Genomic DNA, 21709 nt, shown 5'->3' with positions numbered 1-21709 from the left:
AGACCACGTGTATGGCGTTATGTGGGAGAGCAGTTTGCTGATTTCAAAGTTGTGAACTGAGTGCTCCATGGTGGCAGTGGTTTTATGGTATGGGCAGGCATAAGTTACGGAAAATGAACACAGTTGCATTTTATCGATGGCAATTTGAATGCAGAGATACTGTGATGAGATCCTGAGGCCCATTGTTGTGCCATTCATCATCCGCCATCACTTCATGTTTCAGCATGATAATGCACAGCTTCCTGTCGCAAGGATCTGTACACAAATCCTGGAAGCTGAACATTTCCCAGTTCTTCCATGGCCTGCATATTCACCAGACATGTCACCCATTGAGCATATTTGGGATGCTCTGGGGCCAATGTGTATGACAGCAGCTTCTAGTTCCCAGCAATATCCAGGAACTTCCCACAGCCACTGAAGAAGAGTGGGACAACATTCTAAAGGACACAATAAACTCTATGCGAAGGAGATGTGTCGTGCTGCATGAGGCAAATGGTGGTTATGCCAGATATTGGTTTCCCTACCTTTTTTTAAGGTATCTGTGACCAACAGATGAATATCTGTGTGTGACATCCATAGATTATGGCCTTATGAATTTACTTAAATTGACTGATTTCATTATATGAACTGTAACTCAGTAAAATCTTGTTGCGTCTATATTTTTGTTCAGTATAGATGCAGGCAAGAGTGTGCAAGGCGGTATTGAATGTGTCAATGTCTGTCACCTTGATTACTCAGATTTCTCTCGAACTGTGCACCTACAGTCGTGGCCAAAAGTTTTGAAAATGACACAAATATACATTTTCACAAAGTCTGCTGCCTCAGTTTGTATGATGGCAATTTGCATATTCTCCAGAATGTTATGAAGAGTGATCAGATGAATTGCAATTCTTTGCAAAGTCCTTCATTCCACTTCATTCATTCCACTGCATTCCAGCCCTGCCACAAAAGGACCAGCTGACATCATGTCAGTGATTCTCTCGTTAACACAGGTGTGAGTGTTGATGAGGACAAGGCTGGAGATCACTCTGTCATGCTGATTGAGTTCGAATAATAGACTGGAAGCTTCAAAAGGAGGGTGGTGCTTGGAATCATTGTTCTTCCTCTGTCAAACATGGTTACCTGCAAGGAAACACGTGCCGTCATCATTGCTTTGCACAAAAAGGGCTTCACAGGCAAAGATATTGCTGCCAGTAAGATTGCACCTAAATCAACCATTTATCGGTTCAATTGTTCAATTGTTGTGAAGAAGGCTTCAGGGCGCCCAAGAAAGTCCAGCAAGCGCCAGGACCGTCTCCTAAAGTTGATTCAGCTGCGGGATCGGGGCACCACCAGTACCGAGCTTGCTCAGGATTGGCAGCAGGCCGGCGTGAGTGCATCTGCACGCACAGTGAGGCGAAGACTTTTGGAGGATGGCCTGGTGTCAAGAAGGGCAGCAAAGATGCCACTTCTATCCAGGAAAAACATCATGGACACACTGATATTCTGCAAAAGGTACAGGGATTGGACTGCTGAGGACTGGGGTAAAGTCATTTTCTCTGATGAATCCCCTTTCCGATTGTTTGGGGAATCCGGAAAAAAGCTTGTCCGTAGAAGACAATGTGAGCGCTACCATCAGTCCTGTGTCATGTCAACAGTAAAGCATCCTGAGACCATTCATGTGTGGGGTTGCTTCTCAGCCAAGGGAGTGGGCTCACTCACAATTTTGCCTAAGAACACAGCCTTGAATAAAGAATGGTACCAACACATCCTCCGAGAGTGACTTCTCCCAACCATCCAGGAACAGTTTGGTGACTAACAATGCCTTTTCCAGCATGATGGAGCACCTTGCCATAAGGCAAAAGTGATAACTAAGTGGCTCGGGGAACAAAACATCAACATTTTGGGACCATGGACAAGAAACTCCCCAGACCTTAATCCCATTGAGAACTTGTGGTCAATCCTCAAGAGGCTAGTGGACAAACAAAACCCCACAAATTCTGACAAACTCCAAGCATTGATTATGCAAGAATGGGCTGCCATCAGTCAGAAGTGGCCCAGAGGTTAATTGACAGCATGCCAGGGCGGATTGCAGAGGTCTTGAAAAAGAAGGGTCAACACCGCAAATATTGACTCTTTGCATCAACTTCATGTATTTGTCAATAAAAGCCTTAGACACTTATTAAATGCTTGTAATTATACTTCAGTATTCCATAGTAACATCTGACAAAAATATTTAAAGACACTGAAGCAGCAAACTTTGTGGAAATGAATATATGTCATTCTCAAAACTTTTGGCCATGACTATACAGTACGTTGTAAACTTTCATTCATAGGCTAGGTTGTAGAAAACTCATGATGGTTATTGGTAAAAAATGGAGTATCATGTAGTAGCCTAAATGTATCGATGTTACATTGAGCTGGGTGAATGGACTATGAAGGACAGTCATCCAAAATGCTTTAATGGAAATAAGGCCATGCTCATAAAAAAAAACACCCGTCCTCCCTCATCTTAAACGGCACCGACCACCACTGAAGTGTTATGTTATAATGTATATCAAGCAAATGTTACAGGGTAAGGGTCATAGCAGGCCAGTGTTTAAAGGGGAAACAATAAATGCTCCACACACACATGTGCACGACGGCAGCAGCATCCAGTGGTAATACCAGACTAAAGATTACTAGTGTCAACAAGATTAGGATAGAACTGCTGTTCTCTCTCTCTCTCTCTCTCTCTCTCTCTCTCTCTCTCTCTCTCTCTCTCTCTCTCTCTCTCTCTCTCTCTCTCTCTCTCTCTCTCTCTCTCTCTCTCTCTCTCTCTCTCTCTCTCTCTCTCCTTTGCTTTCAGTATCTTTTTTGCTGTGTCTTTTTCCATCTCCCCACTCTCCCCTTCTACTTCCGTCCATGCTGTCTATCCTTTTAATCAATAATCTCGTTCATGAGAGATTGTCATTCTGGTCCTAATCCAGGTTGACCCAGAACTAAAGGCTCACGTAAATGGTCAGCTACTCGACTAAGTTCTGGGTCTATACGCGTTAAGAGAAGAGATGAAGAGATACTAGAGTGATGAGCGGGACCAGAACGAGGAGTTCCACCCTCTCTCTTTGCAAGAATCGGGCTGAATGTCCCCTCTCCTTCCGAAAATCGAAAGACTAACACCAGATAACCACTCTCCAAATAACCTCTGACGAAAAACCCAAACACCAGAACCACTGATGCTGGCTATCCTACACATCCCATTAGTTCCCGATAGATTCTACCGTACCAGTTATGTTGACGTAGGTCTGTCCACGAGAGATTATTCTCGTCCAAAATACGAGCAAGTGACCTAATTCATGTGGTGTGTGTGTGTTTGCGTGTGTGTGTGAATGTGCATTTGAACCCACACCAGGGCTTACACAAACCATATACAGCTAGTGTGCAGGTAAGTAGAAGGGGTTTGGGGCATTAGGGCTCCGGAGGAGAGAGGGATGAGAGGAACAGAGAGAGTGGTGGGGGGGGATCAGGGTACAGATTGAGTTGGCTCAGAGGGCTTTGATGTCTTGGGACTGACTCTGATTACCTCACTGGGGAACCAGTGGTATTCACACCGCTCTGAAATATTGATGACACACACACATTCTCCAATACTCTCTCTCTCTATCTCTCCCTCTTTAAATCCAGATAGATTTTTTTTGAAAGGTTTCCTGTTACGTTAAGCTCTTCCACACATGAGCCATTGACCACAGTACCTGTCACTCTGTGGACCTCCGTGCATAGCTTACCACACCCGTCTTCTACTTCCTACCTTCCACATATGAGAGACAGAGAGAGATGTGTGTGTGAATGTCAGAGACTGAACTTTCCCAGTGTGTGTGTGTGTGTGTGTGTGTGTGTGTGTGTGTGTGTACCGCCCCTTGGTCACATAGTTTGAACACTAGTGTGTGTGTGTGTGTGTGTGTTTGTGTGAGTATTTACTTAGTAATGTGCGGGTTGACTCCAGTGTCAGTCGTTTGGCATGCTGACTACAGAAATGTCCACCAGAGCTGTTGCCAGAGAATTTACTGTTAATTTATCCATCATAAGCTGCCTCCAACATCATTTTAGAGAATTTGCCAGTATGTCCAACCAGTCCCAGACAGCTGATGAAACTGTGGGTTTCTGCAAAAACTGTCAGAAACCATCTCAGGGAAGCTCATCTGCGTTTTCGTCGTCCTCACCAGGGTCTTGACCTGACTGCATTTTTGCGTTGTAACCGACTTCCGTTGGCAAATGCTCACCTTCGATGGCCACTGGCACGCTGGAGAAGTGTGTTCTTCACGGGTGAATCCCAGTTTGTACCAGCAGATTTGTACCAGCAGATGGCAGACAGCATGTACAGTAAGTGCGAGCGGTTTGCTGATGTCAACGTTGTGAACAGAGTGCCCCATGGCGTCATTGGGCTTATGGTATGGGCAGGCATAAACTACGATCAATGAACACAATTGCATTTTATCGACTGCAATTTGAATGCACATACATAGCGTGACGAGATCTTGAGGCCCATTGTTGTGCCATTCATCCACCGCCATCACCTCGTGTTTCAGCATGATAATGCACAGCCCCATGTCACAAGGATCTGTACACAATTCCTGGAAGCTGAAAATGTCTCAGTTCTTCCATGGCCTGCATACTCAGCAGACATGTCACCTATTGAGCATGTTTGGGATGCTCTGGATCGATGTGTTCCAGTTCCCGCCAATATCAAGCAACTTCGCACAGCCATTGAAGAGGAGTGGGGTAATATTCCACAGTCCACAATCAACAGCCTGATCAACTCTATGCGAAGGAGATGTGTCGCGCTTCATGAGGCAAACGGTGGTCAATAGCGATGCGTGACTTGACTCATAACCAGCAGTCCCCGCGGTTCTATCCGCAGGGCAGACGGTTTAGGGTCATTTAACATTGTGTGTCTGAAAGGCTGGTGGGTGGCAGGCTGGTTGAATAAAGAGAAAACAAATACCTTGAAAAATCAATAGATGTGTAATTCTTGTGCAATTAATACCTATAGGCTACATTGAGGTTTTTCTTTCATTGTTTGAGGCTATCTGGTGTTAGTGCATAAACCTAATCTTTAGCGATTAAGTGGTCCTAATAGCCTACACAGCCTATCACCATGTTTTGAGAACTGGCAGAAAAAGTTAACGCCAATCGACGGAGGCAAAAAGGACATTGTTGAAGTTTAATTCAATAAGACAAAAGCTGCAAAATGAGAGTTGAAAATAAAGAGAAGGGAGGGCCAGAAAAGTAATGTTTGGAAAAGATTTGGTGAAGTGTTAAAAGAGGATGATAGCAGTGCCGGCTACACTATGTGTGATGATTGTAAGGCGCTATACAAATTTGACAGTCACAAGAAGGGACTTCAAATAGGCCTATGGCATGTCAAGGGAACTGTAGCCTACTGTTAAGATGGGTTGAATGGAAACTAAAACCTGGATAGTGACTGAAGATCTACAGTGCATTCGGAAAGTATTCAGACCCCTTGACATTTTCCACATTTTGTTATGTTACAGCCTTATTCTAGAATGGATTAAATAGTTTTTTCCCCCGCGCATCAATCTACACACAATACCCCAATAATGACAAAGCAAGGACAAGTTTTTAGAAATGTTTGCAAATGTACACTACCGTTCAAAAGTTTGAGGTCACTTAGAAATGTCCTTGTTTTTTAAATAACCTTCTTTGTGCATCAAAATAACATCAAATTGATCAGAAATACAGCGTAGACATTGTTAATGTTGTAAATGACTTGTAGCTGGAAACGGTAGATTTTTTTATGGAATATCTACACAGGCGTACAGAGGCCCATTATCAGCAACCATCACTCCTGTGTTCCAATGGCATGTTGTGTTAGCTAATCCAAGTTTATCATTTTAAAAGGCTAATTGATCATTAGAAAACCCTTTTGCAATTATGTTAACACAGCTGAAAACTGTCGTCCTGATTAAAGAAGCAATAAAACTGGCCTTCTTTAGACTAGTTGTATCTGGAGCATCAGCATCTGTGGGTTTGATTACAGGCTCAAAACGGCCAGAAACAAATCATTTTCTTCTGAAACTCGTCAGTCTATTCTTGTTCTGAGAAATGAAGGCTATTCCATGCGAGAAATTGCCAAGAAACTGAAGATCTCGTACAACGCTGTGTACTACTCCTTTCACAGAACAGTCCAAACTGTCTCTAACCAGAATAGAAAGAGGAGTGGCAGACCCCGGTACACAACTGAGCAAGAGGACAAGTACATTAGAGTGTCTAGCTTGAGAAACAGACGCCTCACAAGTCCTCAACTGGCAGCTTCATTAAATAGCTTCATTCAACAGTGAAAAGGCGACTCCTGGATGTTGGCCTTCTTGGTAGAGTTCCTCTGTCCAGTGTCTGTGTTATTTTGCCCATCTTAATCTTTTCTTTTTATTGGCCAGTCTGAGATATGGCTTTTTCTTTGTAACTCTGCCTAGATGGCAAGCATCCCGGAGTCACTTCCTCACTGTTGACGTTGAGATTGGTGTTTTGCGGATACTATTTAATGAAGCTGCCAGTACTTAGCAGGACGGGAAAATTGTCTATTTCACACACTTATGAAGAGAACATTCCGGGTCATCCCTACTGCCTATGATCTGGCGGACTCACTAAACACATGCTTCGTTTGTAAATGATGTCTGAGAGTTGGAGCATGCCCCTGCCTATCCATAAATAAAATAAAAATAGAAAATGTGTCAGTCTGGTTGCTTAATATAAGGAATTTGAAATGATTTATACTTGTCATTTTACTTTTGATACTTTTGATACTAACAAGATCAATGGGCGCCCCGGTCTGTATTTTGACCTTGATAACTACAAGTTTAGATAGCTAATTTATCAATCTTAATAATGTTAGCTAACATAGGCCAATTGAGCGACAGTCAGTGGCTGGCATAACAAGAGATAAACTGCTGATGCAATACCAAATTTAGAAAATTGCACCTTGTGTGTTCCACTTTGAGCAACATTAAGTTGAGACGCCGACTGACGACCTAAAAAAGAAAGAAAGACAGAAAACATGAAAGGGAGACTTCCTTGGAGTGCATTTACTTTCTGTATGTCTTTCTTTTTCTTGAATTTTTCATTCAGCAATTCAGCAGATAGGGAAAGCCTGCTTCCACCTCTCATGTTACTACCACTTCTTCTCACTCCCCTCTTTTCTCTTCCTCTCAACCCCCCCCCCCCCCGCCCAGCCCCAGCTGCTGACTTTACAGCCCACCCACCCTCTCCCCCTCTTGCTAACTCTAGGTTTTTCTAATTGCACTTCATTAGCTTCAATAAGACAGTAGTTACAGGGGTTTTGATAAAGGAAAGTGGACTGAGAAGAACCTCAATACGCCATGTGCTGCAGCCTCCCCTTCTCCTTCTCCCTCTTTCTCTTATCCATCTACAGTAGCTTGCCTGTGAACGTCAAAGACTTCACTGTTTTTTTTATTTTTTTATTTTTTTTATTTTTTAGGGGTGGATCAGCTCAGTATTGCGGAAAGAATGTTGCTTCCAATGTAATTGTCTGCATCATTTCCATTCCCCATATTTTTTGGGGTAAATATATATATCCATACACGTATGCATACATATACACATATATACATACACATACCTATATAGACATACATACTTTTTTAAAGAATATGCCTTTATTATTATTCCCCGCGACCCTACCACCAATCCCCCAATTGGAGTAAACTTATAAACACTTCTGCTTTTACCTTCAATTTCTACATCTTATACCTATCTTACAGACACAGTCCACTTTACAATAGTTCTCTCTTATTTGTTCTTAGTCCTTCCTCTATTTCTGTTGTCCATCCAATTTTATTTCCACTTGTAACTGTGCTATTTCACAAAAGCTCCGCACCTATACACATTTCACAGATCCCGTATGCCCTATATTGTTTATCTTGTTATTAGTCCCACCCTTCAGCTCCACCCAAACCCCTCCCATCTATCTTCCAACATCATCCATTTCGGATTTCTATTTGCCATACATTTCTCAACTGTGCTGTGATGCTTCACAAAAGACCTGAACCTTCCTATTCTCATAGCTTCTACAGATTGTAAATTAAAAATAAACATCTTTGCCAAAATAATTATTATATTATTGATTGATTGACTATGGCTTTTCAAATCCCCCAGTATTGCTATCTGTAGCGTTAGTTTTAGGCAAATGTTGCAATTCTTCAGCCATTCCTGGACCTGTGACCAAAAACGAGCTACATATGGACAATACCAAAATAAATGATCTAATGACTCTGCCTCCTCACAACAGAATCTGCAGAGCTGGGAAGATTGTATACCCCATATATATAACATTCTATTAGTTGCAAGAATTTTGTACAGTAATTTATATTGAAAAATTCGAAGTTTTGAATCCGGCGTTGTTTTGCGTATCAATTCATAAACCATGTGCCATGGAATGGGTACATCGAAAATCTCTTCCCAACTATTTTGCAATTTGTATGGCACAGCTGTTAGTTTTTTGGTCCTTAAATGAAATTGGTATATGTTTTTATTTATCACACTTTTCTTTAACCATTTTTGTTCTTTAATACAGGGCCGACATACAAGTTCCTTACTTTTTTCCCCTTCTACTTGCCTCTTCCATTTTTGTGGTAATGCTGCAATTAATTGGTTGTAATTTTGGGTAGAGCAGACTTTTCCATATGTCTGTGTTAGCTGCATGTGTGACATAACTCCACCAGTCCTATTTATGATATCATTCACAAAAATTATACCTTTTTTAAACATTTTTTCGATAAATACAGTTTTTTTATCAATTATTATATTTGAATTTAACCACAATATTTGTTGTACTATTTGTTCCGTCCTTTCAGGTGGATTAAACTGAAATTGCAACCAACTTTCTAAGGCTTGTTTAAAGAATAAGGATATTTTGGAGATCATTTCCTTTTCAAACAACCGAAAATGAGCAGGTGTAATCTGAATAAAGGGAAAAAGGCCCTTCTTGAACATAGGATGAGACATTCGTACCAGTTTACTAGAGAACCAGTTTGGATTTAAGTATAACTTTTGTATGACCGATGCCTTTAGTGAGAGGTCTAATGCTTTAATATTTAATCATTTCTGCCCTCCGAATTCATATTCGTTATATAAATAGGCCCTTTTAATTTTATCTGGCTTGCCGTTCCAAATAAAATTGAATATTTTTTGTTCATATAATTTAAAAAACAGGTCACTAGGTGTAGGCAAAACCATAAGCAAATAGGTAAACTGTGATATGACTAAAGAGTTAATTAGGGTGATTTTTCCACAAATAGACAGGTATTTTCCTTTCCATGGTAGCAAGATCTTATCTATTTTTGCTAACTTTCTATAAAAATTTATTGGAGTGAGATCATTTCTTTCTTTTGGGATTTTTAGACCGAGTATGTCCACATCTCCGTCAGACCATTTAATTGGTAAACTACATGGCAATATAAAATGTGTATTTTTTAGTGATCCAATACGTAATATGGTACATTTATCATAATTTGGTTTTAATCCAGAGAGGATAGCAAAGGTATCTAGATCCTCTATGAGGCCCTGGAGAGACTCAAGTTGTGGTTTTAAAAGAAAACATGAATCATCAGCGTACAATGACACCTTAGTTTTTAAGCCATGGATTTCTAATCCTTTAATATTAATGTTTGATCTAATTTTAACAGCTAACATTTCGATGGCAATAATAAATAGATATGCCGATAGTGGACAACCTTGTTTTACTCCTCTCGATAGTTTAAAACTTTCTGAGATGTAGCCATTATTTACTATTTTACACCTAGGGTTACTATACATAATTTTAACCCATTTTATAAGAGATTCCCCAAAATTGAAATATTCTAGGCATTTATATATAAACTCCAGTCGTACTTTATCAAAAGCCTTTTCAAAATCAGCTATGAAAACCAGGCCTGGTGTCCCCGATATCTCATAGTGTTCTATTGTTTCCAGTACTTGCCTTATATTATCTCCAATGTATCGTCCATGTAAAAAACCTGTCTGATTAGGATGAATAATATCTGACAAAACTTTTTTTATTCTATGCGCCAAGCATTTTGCTAGGATTTTTGCATCACAACACTGAAGTGTAAGAGGTCTCCAATTTTTTAATTGGACTGGATCTTTATATATACCACTTGGGTCCTGTTTCAGTAATAACGATATCAGACCTTCTTGTTGTGTGTCTGATAATCTACCATTTATATAGGAGTGGTTAAAACAAGTTAATAATGGTCCTTTGAGTATATCAAAAAACGTTTTGTATACTTCCACTGGTATGCCATCCAGCCCTGGAGTTTTCCCATCTTTAAAGGCCCCAATTGCAACAAGCAGTTCCTCCTCTGTAATTTGGCCTTCACATGAGTCTTTCTGTTCAGATGTTAATTTTACATTATTAATAGGAAAAAAATCCATACAATTAGTTTCAGTTAGTGGAGATGGAGGAGCCTGAAACGAAAACATATTCTTAAAGTACTTTACTTCCTCTTTCAAAATATCATTTGGTGAATCATGCGTGACTCCATCATTTGTCACAAGTTTTAATACATTTTTTTTGGTAGCATTTCTATATTGAAGATTGAAAAAGAATTTGGTGCATTTTTCCCCATATTCCATCCAGTTCGCTTTATTTTTATAATATATTACACTGGATCTTTCTTGAATAAGTTCCTCCATTTCTTTTTGTTTTTCCTCTAAATTATTCTGTGCCTCTATGGTACCGTTTTTATTGCTATCTAACTGTACTGTTAGTCCTTCAATTTCCTTTGTTAATATGGACTCTTTTGATCTAAATTGCTTTTGTTTTATAGATGAGTACTGAATTGCATGGCCTCTAAAGGCACACTTAAAAGTGTCCCATACAATAAGGGGATCTGCTGTACCTATGTTATGTCTGAAAAAGTCAGTTATAAAATCTTCTGTCCTAGTTCTAAACAATTTATCATCTAGTAGACTTTGATTAAATTTCCAATATCCTCGCCCACGTGGAAATTCTGTAAGAGAAATATATATGCCAATTATGTGATGATCCGACCGCATTCTATCCCCTATCAACACTTTTTTAACTTTTGGTGCCAAAGAGAATGGAATAAGAAAGTAGTCAAGACGACTAGCTTGATTCAGCCTCCGCCATGTATATCTCACTAAATCAGGGTATTTAAGTCTCCATATATCCACTAATTCCAATATATCCATGACATTCATGATTTCCTTAAGTGCCTGAGGGTGATAATTTGTAGTGTGATTTCCTTTCCGGTCTATAGAGCTATTTAAGACCGTATTAAAATCTCCCATTATAATAATAGAGTCTAGTGTTGCTTGTAGAGTTGATAAGTTCTTATATATATTTTCAAAGAAGCTTGGATCATCATTATTCGGACCGTATAGGTTAACAAGCCATATTTGTTTATTGTCCAATAACATATTTAAAATAATCCATCTACCTTGAGGATCTGTTTGGACAATTTGCACATTTGGATCAAAATTATTGTTAATTAAGATCATCACCCCTTTTGAATTTCTTTGCCCATGGGAGAAATATATTTTGCCCACCCAGTTCTTTTTCCACAAAACTTCATCTAAAACTGTTGAATGGGTTTCCTGTAAACAATAAATATTATAATCCTTCTCTTTTAGCCAGGTAAATACTGATCGTCTTTTCTTATTATCTGCTAAGCCATTACAATTGTAACTGGCTATACTTATTTCACCACTTACCATGAGACACACCTTTCATTCTTTTAATCAGAATATATTTTTGTAAACGTACTATTAAAAAGTAACATAATGATTGAGTGTCTATATAGTTGTACCATGATATTTGCATTTCTACTAAGTAAACCTCCAATTGGTCCCTACTATTCCACCCGCTAAAAGGCCTCATCTCGAGATGGCTTGTCATCCCAATGCCCGGCAGACCACCCTCGACCCCCTGTATCCCATAGCCCTGAACCGACTGGGATCCATTCTTTGAAAAGAGCATACAGTTCCATTTACCGAATTGAAGTAAATCAATTGCCATATGCATTTCCATTGCCGTCACCTCGATTTGTATTATATATAGCTGTGGATCATCCTCTATTGTACCTTACATCTTTTACTTCTTCTTTCGCAACAGTTGTGGGATACACACATACACACTCAGCCCTTACCCCCACACAACCATAAGCTCACTTTCTCAACAGTTGCACCATCCCAGAGCCCAACTCAAGATGGGTCATGATTTCCAAATGCCATTGCAGTTGCAGCTGCATGAGAAGGCCTGCAAGACAGCGCAAAAAAATAAGCAAAAATTGAAATTTATTTACCATTGTCATATCCTAGATAATGGCCGTCAAATGTACACCCTATTCCTGAAAAAAACACCCACAATACGGCCACCAGTCATGACCATGTCCCCACGCATCTCCATGCAGTCCGACCTTGATTCTGTGCCACCAGGGCCACAATAATATACCCCCTCTCTGAATGTCCGAGTGTGACCCCCTCCCCATGGGTTACTGCAGCTAGTGTTGCCAGCACTGCCACTGCCTGGGTGGGGGTACCCCACCGGAATCCCCACCGGCTAGGTACAAGGTCGTCAAGGTTCTCATTAGCAGCTTTGAGAAATTCCTTGTATATTTTCCTCTCCCTTTAGGGGGCTTTGGCTTTGCAGGACCAACCCTGCCAAGCAGGCTCAGAATCTTGAGGGGGCAGTGCTGCTCTTGGTCTCTGACCTCATTTTAGCTGCATATAGACCGCTTACAGCGAGCACATAAAACAGTTAGGGACTTCTCCTTAATATCTGGGTCATTCAGGTGGGTGTCTAGGGTATAGGGCCATAGACAGTACCATTAAAATAGGATAATAATTAGATATAATTTATTAAGATAAAAAAAATGTAGTTTTCCATGATAGGACAATAAATAAATAAGACGTATAATTCATTATAAAAGTATATCCATCATCTGAACAACATTGAAAGCCCTCTCATACCCGGCTCACAGCAATACATTGGCTCTGGGATATGCAACCATTTCATTACTCACTCACTCAACTTTCCAAACATAACAAATAAGATAAAAAATAAAATAAACACAAACCATACCATCCACACATACTGTGCCTTCTGTTTACTTAGTTTTTATCTTCACTGTGTAAAAATAGTGCTTGTGTGTTCAATTAGTTATATGTGAAGATTTATAAAAAAGCTATATTTTTTGTTGTATTGTTACAATCAGTAACCGGGCTTGAATTGTGTTTATTTTCCTCGTCTATGAGAATTTTGTAAATTTTAAAATAACCATGGAGTAGTCTTTGTGTCTCTGAACAACTGGTTATCAATATATAGTTTATCAACGACGAGAGCTACTCGTTTCGCTTTTAATCTGTTTTCTTTGAAAATTGGATACAGAACTTTGCGCCGTTCTGCAATTTCTTTCGGAAACTGATCATTCATGCCAATTTTGGTCCCAGCAAGTCTTTTACCTAGGCTTTTAACCATTATTGTATCTTTAAATGAAGCAAATTTTGCAACGATTGGGCGTTCGTACCTCTGCCCTCTCTGTCCGAAGCGGTGAACACGTTCAAGTTGGATTTTGTCGACAACTTCGCATGGAATCTGAAGCGCTGTACGGAGGAACTCTCTAACTATAGATTCAGGAACTTCTCCTTCTTTTTCTTGGATACCTGTAAGTACCAAATTCTCTCTCATGGATCTAGTTTGAATCTCCAGTAAGGCTTCCTTCAGAACGATGTTCTCTTTTTTAATTCCATTCATTTCGGTTTGAATCTTATTGACTGTCCCTTTTAGCGCGTGTGTTTCCTTCTCCAATGTCGCAGCTTTTTCATCACTCATCTCTAGGCTTGCCTTTAACTCTTTTATATCCTTACTAAGTAATTCAAGTAAACCCAGTTTGTCATTTATTGATTTTAACAGATCAGTTTCGACCTTTACCATTCCCGGTGGTGAGAATATTAAATCGTCAGTATCTGTCGAAGAATCTCGCTTGCGTTTTGTAAACGGTTCCCCTGTCTTATTCTCCGTCATGTTTGGTTGTTGTCTGTGTTCGTAATATTTGTCGATAAATGTCTCTAGTCTTAGGATTTGTTTTGTGTTATTATCCAGATTGAAGGTTTATCACTCACCAGATTATGTAGTGCTAATATTTTAGTCTATTTAGCAGATATTTCGAATATTATGTTTTATCTTGAGGTGCTCTACATAACTTCGTTCAGTCCGCCATTACCTTTACTTTACCTTTACGTCCGCCGTAAGACTTCACTGTTGCTCCCAGTGCACCGTGGAACAAAATAATAACATTTGAAAGTGGCTTATGACCTAGTCGGGACCAAGTCTTAAACTAATGTGACAAATCAAGCGTCTCTCCCACTGGTGGGATTCTAATCTACCTCTCTCTACATCCTTCTAATGACATGGATCAGTACCATGGCTGGTTGATGGTTTGATAAAGACAGATGTAGAGGTAAACAGCCATCGGGGTCTAAATAGCATCATAATAACTACATAATCACCCTCTGACACACACACATAAGCACGTGCACACACACACACACACACACACACACACACACACACACACACACACACACACACACAAACAGCCTAATCAGTTCTGATAGGAGAAAGAGGCATCATATCCCACAGGTGAGACTGACTGGGACAGGAGGTGATTTTTTAGTTGATTTCCCACAAAAATAAGCGTATCTCTGTGAACTGTCAAACGAGCACCGAGCGTACCACAAGCATGTCATGGTAATTTAGCTTTTTATGACCTGTGGAAAGAACTTTGAAGACAACCACCACAACATGAAAAAATCCTCAGTGCTTATTATTGGATGTATTAAGCTATGAAATCTGACCTTCTGGATACATTTATTTTATAACATAAGGAAGTCAAATGTAATCACCAAAGCGCGTTTTCACCCACTCTGGGCAGAGTGGGTGGAAACCCTAAATATTGTGCCTAAGGCTATACTGGCAGAGCAAAGGGGTATATGTGTGTGTGTGTGTGTGTGTGTGTCTGCGTGTGTGTGTGCGCAACAAGCTCTCACAGTCTCACTGCAGAATTAGACGTTTATCCACGTTACTCTCACAGTCTCACTGCAGAATTAGACGTTTATCCACGTTACTCCAAAGTTGCTCCAAACATCAAATTTCGAAGTCTTTTTGACACCCTGGATTGACTCCTCCTGGTCAGTATTGTTCCATTTCTCCAAACGTCAAATTACACAAATATGAGTTCTATTATAGTCACAGACATCATTCAAACAGTTTTAGACACTTCAAAGTGTTTTCTATCCAATAGTAATAATAATGTGCATATATTCGCATCTGGGACAGAGTAGGAGGCAGTTCACTATGGGCATGTAATTCATCCAAAAGTGAAAATGCTGCCCCCTATATCAAAGAAGTTAAATGTAGATTCCTTGATGTGGTGAATGTGATGGCTCCCATTAGATGGGTCAGGGTAAAGCAGAGATCTAGCCCTTGGTTTAATCATGAGATTCTAGAATCTATCCAAGCAAGGAATAAGGCATTCTTATGGATAGGGGCAGCATTTTCACGTTTGGATGAAAAGCGTGCCCAGAGTAAACTGCCTCCTACTCAGTCCCAGATGCTAATATATGCATATTATCATTAGTATTGGATAGATAACACTCTGAAGTTTCTAAAACTGTTGATATCATGTCTGTGACTATAACAGAACTTATTTGGCAGGCAAAACCCAGAGGACAAACCATTCAGATTTATTTTTTTGGGGTCACTCTCTTTTCAATGGGCTTTCATTGGGAATCCAAATTTCTAAGGGACCTTCCTGCAGTTCCTATCGCTTCCACTGGATGTCAACAGTCTTTAGAAATTGGTTGAGATTTTTCCTTTGAGAAATTACGAAGTAGCCATGTTCAGAATGAGGCTCCAGTGAAGTGTACTGTTTGTTAGAGGCACGTGACCAGAAAGCATGCTACACATTGTTTTCCTCCGGTATTGAACACAGATCATCCCGTCTTCAATTTTATCTATTATTTACGTTAAAAAATACCTAAAGCTTACAGGTAACTTTTGTAGTCATATTGAGCGAGTTGGAACCGGTGTTTTTCTGGATCAAATGCGCCAAATAAATGGCCATTTTGGATATATATCGACGAAATTATTCGAACAAAAGGACCATTTGTGATGTTTATGCGACATATTGGAGTGCCAACAGAAGAAGCTCGTCAAAGGTAAGGCATGAATTATATCTTTATTTCTGCGTTTTGTGTCGCGCCGGGAGGGTTGAAATATGATGGTCTGTGATTGTTTGCTGGGGTGCTATCCTCAGATAATAGCATTGTTTGCTTTTGCCGTAAAGCATTTTTGAAATCTGACATGTTGGCTGGATTCACAACAAGTGTAGCTTTAATTTGGTATATTGAATGTGTGATTTCATGAAAGTTGGAGCTTAAATGCTCCAAAGCCACAGGCCTGGATAATATTCCTGCAAGGTATCTAAGAGATTCTCCTGAGCAAATTGGCCCTTGTATTACGCATATTGTTAATCTCTCTCTTGAACAAGGCGTCTTTCCCAGGGACATGAACCAAGCTAAAGTTATACATCTGTATAAGAAGGGGATCAAATCTGACCCTGGGAATTATAGGCCTGTATCTATCCTCTGTGTAACATCAAAGATCCTGGAGAGAATTGTACATGAGCAAATGTATGAATATGTTAAACCTGTTATGGCTGCACGCTGAATATTGAAAAAACTGGAAAATGTGTGCACATTTTCAAACGGCCTCCTAAGAAACTTTTTATTTTCCAATATGCATATATTTACTACTGTTGGATAGATAACAGTCTGTAGTTTCTAAAAAGGTTTGAATTGTTTCTCTAAGTCGAACAGAAATATTTTTACAGCCATTTTCCCAGCCGAATTGAGTTTCCCAAAATGCGATGTGTCTCTTTAAGACCTTCTCTATAAAAGGCCATTTGACTTGGGACCATAGGGACACGTCAGAGGCGTACGTCAGACTGTAATGCGGAAGTGAGAATTGAAAGGAGTCGAATATCTCGTCCCTGGACTGAATAACAGAACTTCTTGTGAGACCTGCGCAGTTAAAATAAAAATCCGGGCGCGAAGGATAATTTGATCTCGGCTTCTGGAACAAGGTAGATAACGTTGAATATGATGCCTGACTACGATATTATTTGCTACATGTCACAAAATCATCCTAAAGTAGGTTTTTTCAATATACTTTAATTATATTATTGCAATTTATTCTGGACTTTAGATGTGAAACGACGGAAGAATTTTTTGAAGAAACGCTTTCTGGCGCAGCAATGCTACCGTGCTAGCTAACCAAAGAGGGAAATAATTCGTTCTGGAACCCAACTAAAGACTCTACTGGACATTGGACCCCGTTACAACATTCTGATGGAGTACCAAGAAAGATAAGACCCAATTTGGGATGCTTTTTCATATATATGTCGAACTGTTGAATGCTAACGCTGCTAACTATGCTAGGCTAGCGCTTGACTAGAATCAATGCTGCCTTATGCTAGCTTATGATGTTAGCTAATATAACGATATATTGTGTTTTCGCTGTAAAACACTTCAAAAATCGGAAATGTTGTCTGTATTCACAAGATATCTGTCTTTCATCAGTTATCCACCATATGTTTTTCTGAAATGTTTTATGAGGTGTAATTAGTAGCCGACGTTGGTGTATGTATTTTCTCTGGCTACTCCCGGCTGGATTCAGACTGTAGCTATGTATTAGCATTTTTGGGTAGCATCAATGTAAAACAGATTTATAGCTAAAATATGCACTTTTTATGAACAAAACATAGATTTATTGTGTAACATGTTATATGACTGTCATCTGAGGTCGTTTTTTCTGGGCTCTTTAGGTTGGTTTTAGTTTATTTCGGTTGGTTGTGCATGCTACTTCAATCATAATTCATACTTCATAATCATAATTCATACGTGTCTGTCCACTTTTGTATTTGGTGGTGAGCTAACATAAATATATGTGGTGTTTTCTCTGTAAAACATTTAAAAAATCGGACATGTTGGCTGGATTGACAAGATGTTTATCTTTCAAATGCTGTATTGGACTTGTTAATGTGTAAAAGTTAAATATTTTTAAAAAATAGATTTTGAATTTCGCGCTCTGCAGCTGTTGTCATTTTCGGTCCGAGGTCGGGCTTGCACCCCAAACAGGTTAACAAACAGGGTCTAATGTGTGATTTTCAGTCGGGTTTTAGAAACACATTCTCCACTGATTCTACTTTACTTGACAGACTTCATCAGGAAAGAGATTGATGAGGGAAATCTGTGTGGAATGGTACTGCCTGACCTACAGAAGGCCTTTGACACAGTTAACCACTGTCTCCTAATCTCCAAACTGGAGGCACTAGGGTTAAGCAGTATCCCTCTAGGCTGGGTAAAGTCCTATTTATCAGGAAGGGAGCAAGTAGTAGAGGTTAATGGTTCACTGTCTCAGGCAAAACCAATGAGTTGTGGCGTTCCGCAGGGGAGCGTGCTTGGGCCTCTGCTGTTTTTATTGTATATTAATGATATGAAAGATGCTTGTTCTTGCCGTCTTTGTCTTTATGCGGATGACCCTACTCTTCTGGTGTCTCACAAAAGTAAAACTATGTTGGAGAGCATACTTAGCACAGAGCTTACTAACATTAGCAAATGGCTTGGAGATAATAAGCTATCTCTGCTATCTCTGAAAACTGAAGCAATTATTTCTGGATCCAGACCTAAATTGTGTAGGTTGTCTGAAATCAGAGTGGAGTTAGGAGGTGAGGTGCTGACTACTAAAACCTCTGTTAGCTACTTGGGATGGATCCTTGATGGAAGCTTGGGAGGTGTGAGCATGGCCAATAAGGTGCTAAGGAAGGTTAATGCCAGGATTACGTTTTTGGCTAGAAAGTCCAAGCTGCTTGATAAGGACTCCATGAAAGTGCTAGCTACTGCCCTCATTCAATGCCATTTTGACTATGCTAGTACTTCCTGGTTTGGGGGCTTATCTAAACTTGTGAAGGGGAAGCTCCAGATAGCCCAGAATAAGTTGATCAGGGTAGTATTGAAGGTGAGTCCATGTACTCACATAGGCAGGAGCTGCTTTCAGGAACTAAACTGGCTGCCTGTTGAGGCTAGGGTGTCCCAGATTAGACTAGGTTTGGTTTACAGGAGTATTTATGGTCCTGCGCCCAGATATTTAAGTGATTACTTTCGTTGTGTTAGGGATGCACACAATCACAGCACCAGATCAGGTGTTGCTGATGTGTGCTTATACAGGTTCAGGAGTAATGCTGGGAAAGGTACTTTCTTGTATACTGGAGCCTCAGAATGGAATGAGTTGCCTCTGCCTATAAAAACAACGTCCTCTCTGGACAGCTTTAAAAATAAAGTAAAAATATGTTTGATGTCCTCTGTGTCCATATGAATAACCCCTATGATATAACTGAAATTATGAGATAGATGTTCTTCTTCTATGTTTTTGTTTTATTATTTCACTGCCATACTGTGTTCGATCTTGTATAGCCATCTCGTCTCAAGAGGACCACAATGGAAATAAGTCCCAGACTTTATTGTGTGTTATCTTCAATGATTTTATTCATGTGCATGTATGGCTTTTAAGTTTTATGTCTGCTTGTTTTTTTTTTTAAATGGTCGAATTAATAAACTAAACTAAACTAAACTAAACTACCTGTCGAAAGTTTTAGAACACCTACTCATTCAAGGGTTTTTCTTTATTTTTACTATTATCTACATTGTAGAATCAAAACTATGAAATAACACATATGGAATCATGTGGTAACCAAAAAAGTGTAAAGCAAATAAAAAAATGTTATATTTGAGATTCTTTAAATAGCCACCCTATGCCTTGATTACAGCTTTGCACACTCTTTGCATTATCTCAACCAGCTTCATTCAGGTAGTCACCTGGAATGCATTTCAATTCACAGGTGTGCCTTATTAAATTAATTTGTGGAATTTATTTCCTTCTTAATGCATTTGAGACAATCAGTTGTGTTGTGACAAGGTAGGGGTGGTATACAGAAGACGGCCCAAGTCCATATTATGGCAAAAACAGCTCAAATAAGCAAAGAGAAACGACAGTCCATCATTACTTTATGACATGAAGGTCAGTCAATCCTGAAAATTTCTAGAACTTTGAAAGTTTCTTCAAGTGCACTAGCAAAAACCATCAAGCGCTATGATAAAACTGGCTCTCACGAGGACCGCCACAGGAAAGGAAGATCCAGAGTTACATCTGCTGCAGAGGATAAGTTCACTAGAGTTACCAGCCTCAGAAATTGCAGTCCAAATAAATGCTTCACAGAGTTTAGGTAATCAACTCCTCAGGCCTTCATGGCCGAATTGCTGCAAATAAACCACTACTAAAGGACACCAATAATAAGAAGAGACTTGCTTGGGACAAGAAACATGAGCAATGGACATTAAACTGGTGGAAATCTGTCCTTTGGTCTGATGAGTCCAAATATGAGATTTTTGGTTCTGAACGCTGTGTCTTTGTGAGACGCAGAGTAGGTGAACGGGTGATCTCCACGTGTGTGGTTCCCACTGTGAAGTATGGAGGAGGTGTGATGGTGTGGGGGTGCTTTGCTGGTGACACTGTCTGTGATTTATTTAGAATTGAAGGCACACTTAACCAGCATGTCTACCACAGCATTCTGCAGCGATAACCCATTCCATCTGGTTTGTGCTTAGTGGGACCATCATTTGTTTATCAACAGGACAATGATCCAACATAACTCCAGGCATTGTAAGGGCTATTTGACCAAGAAGGAGAGTGACGGAATGCTCCATCAACAATCTACCGACCTCAACCCAATTGCGATGGTTTGGGATGAGTTGGACCGCAGAGTGAAGGAGAAACAGCCAGTAAGTGCTCAAAATATGTGGGAACCACTTCAAGACTGTTGGAAAAACATTCTAGGTGAAGCTGGTTGAGAGAATGACAAGAGTGTGCAAAACTGTCAAGGCAAAGGTTGGCTACTTTGAAGATTCTAAAATACAATTTGATTTGTTTAACACTTTTTTGTTTACTACATGATTCCATATGTGTTCTTTCATAGTTTTGATGTATTCCCTATTATTCTACAATGTAGAAAATAGTACAAATAAAGAAAAACCCTTGAATGAGTAGGTGTGTCCAAACTATTGACTGGTACTGTATAATAGTTGGCACTGATCTTAAATGCTTATCTTCATCGGGATAGGGGGCAGCATTTCGACTTTGAACAAATTGCGTGCCCAAACTGAATTTCCTCATACTCTGTCCCAGAAGGTAATACATGCATATTATTACTACTATTGTATAGAAAACACTCTGAAGTTTCTAAAACTGTTTTGAATTATTTCTGTAAGTATAACATAACTCACTTGGCAGACAAAAACCTGAGAAGAGGTCAAAACAGGACGTGAGAACTCGATTTTCAAAACAGTGTCAAATGATACCCCTTCTAGTTATGGATGAGCAAACACTTCCTAGGGCTTCCACTAGATGTCACCGTCTTTAGATGTTAGTTATATGATTCGACTATAAAGGAGGGGCTCATAGGAGCTATTTTACTGAGTGGTCGTCAGAAACTTTCAGTCTCTTTTGGCGCGCTCACGAGAGAGAGTGCTCTCGTTCCAATGCTCTTTCTTCAGACAATGAAATTCTCCGGTTGGATCC

At 39.8% G+C, this 21709-nt stretch overlaps 1 protein-coding gene across 1 annotated transcript in view; it reads right to left on the bottom strand.

Annotated features, from left to right (window-relative positions):
* The window catches only part of LOC129836084 (Kv channel-interacting protein 2-like), a 245698-nt gene that overhangs the window by 137887 nt on the left and 86102 nt on the right, over positions 1-21709 (bottom strand). The window lies entirely within an intron of this gene.

The sequence above is a fragment of the Salvelinus fontinalis genome, chromosome 37 (assembly GCF_029448725.1).
Source record: "Salvelinus fontinalis isolate EN_2023a chromosome 37, ASM2944872v1, whole genome shotgun sequence".
NCBI classification, from domain to species: Eukaryota; Metazoa; Chordata; class Actinopteri; order Salmoniformes; family Salmonidae; genus Salvelinus; species Salvelinus fontinalis.
This window is presented reverse-complemented; position numbering and strand designations above follow the sequence as displayed.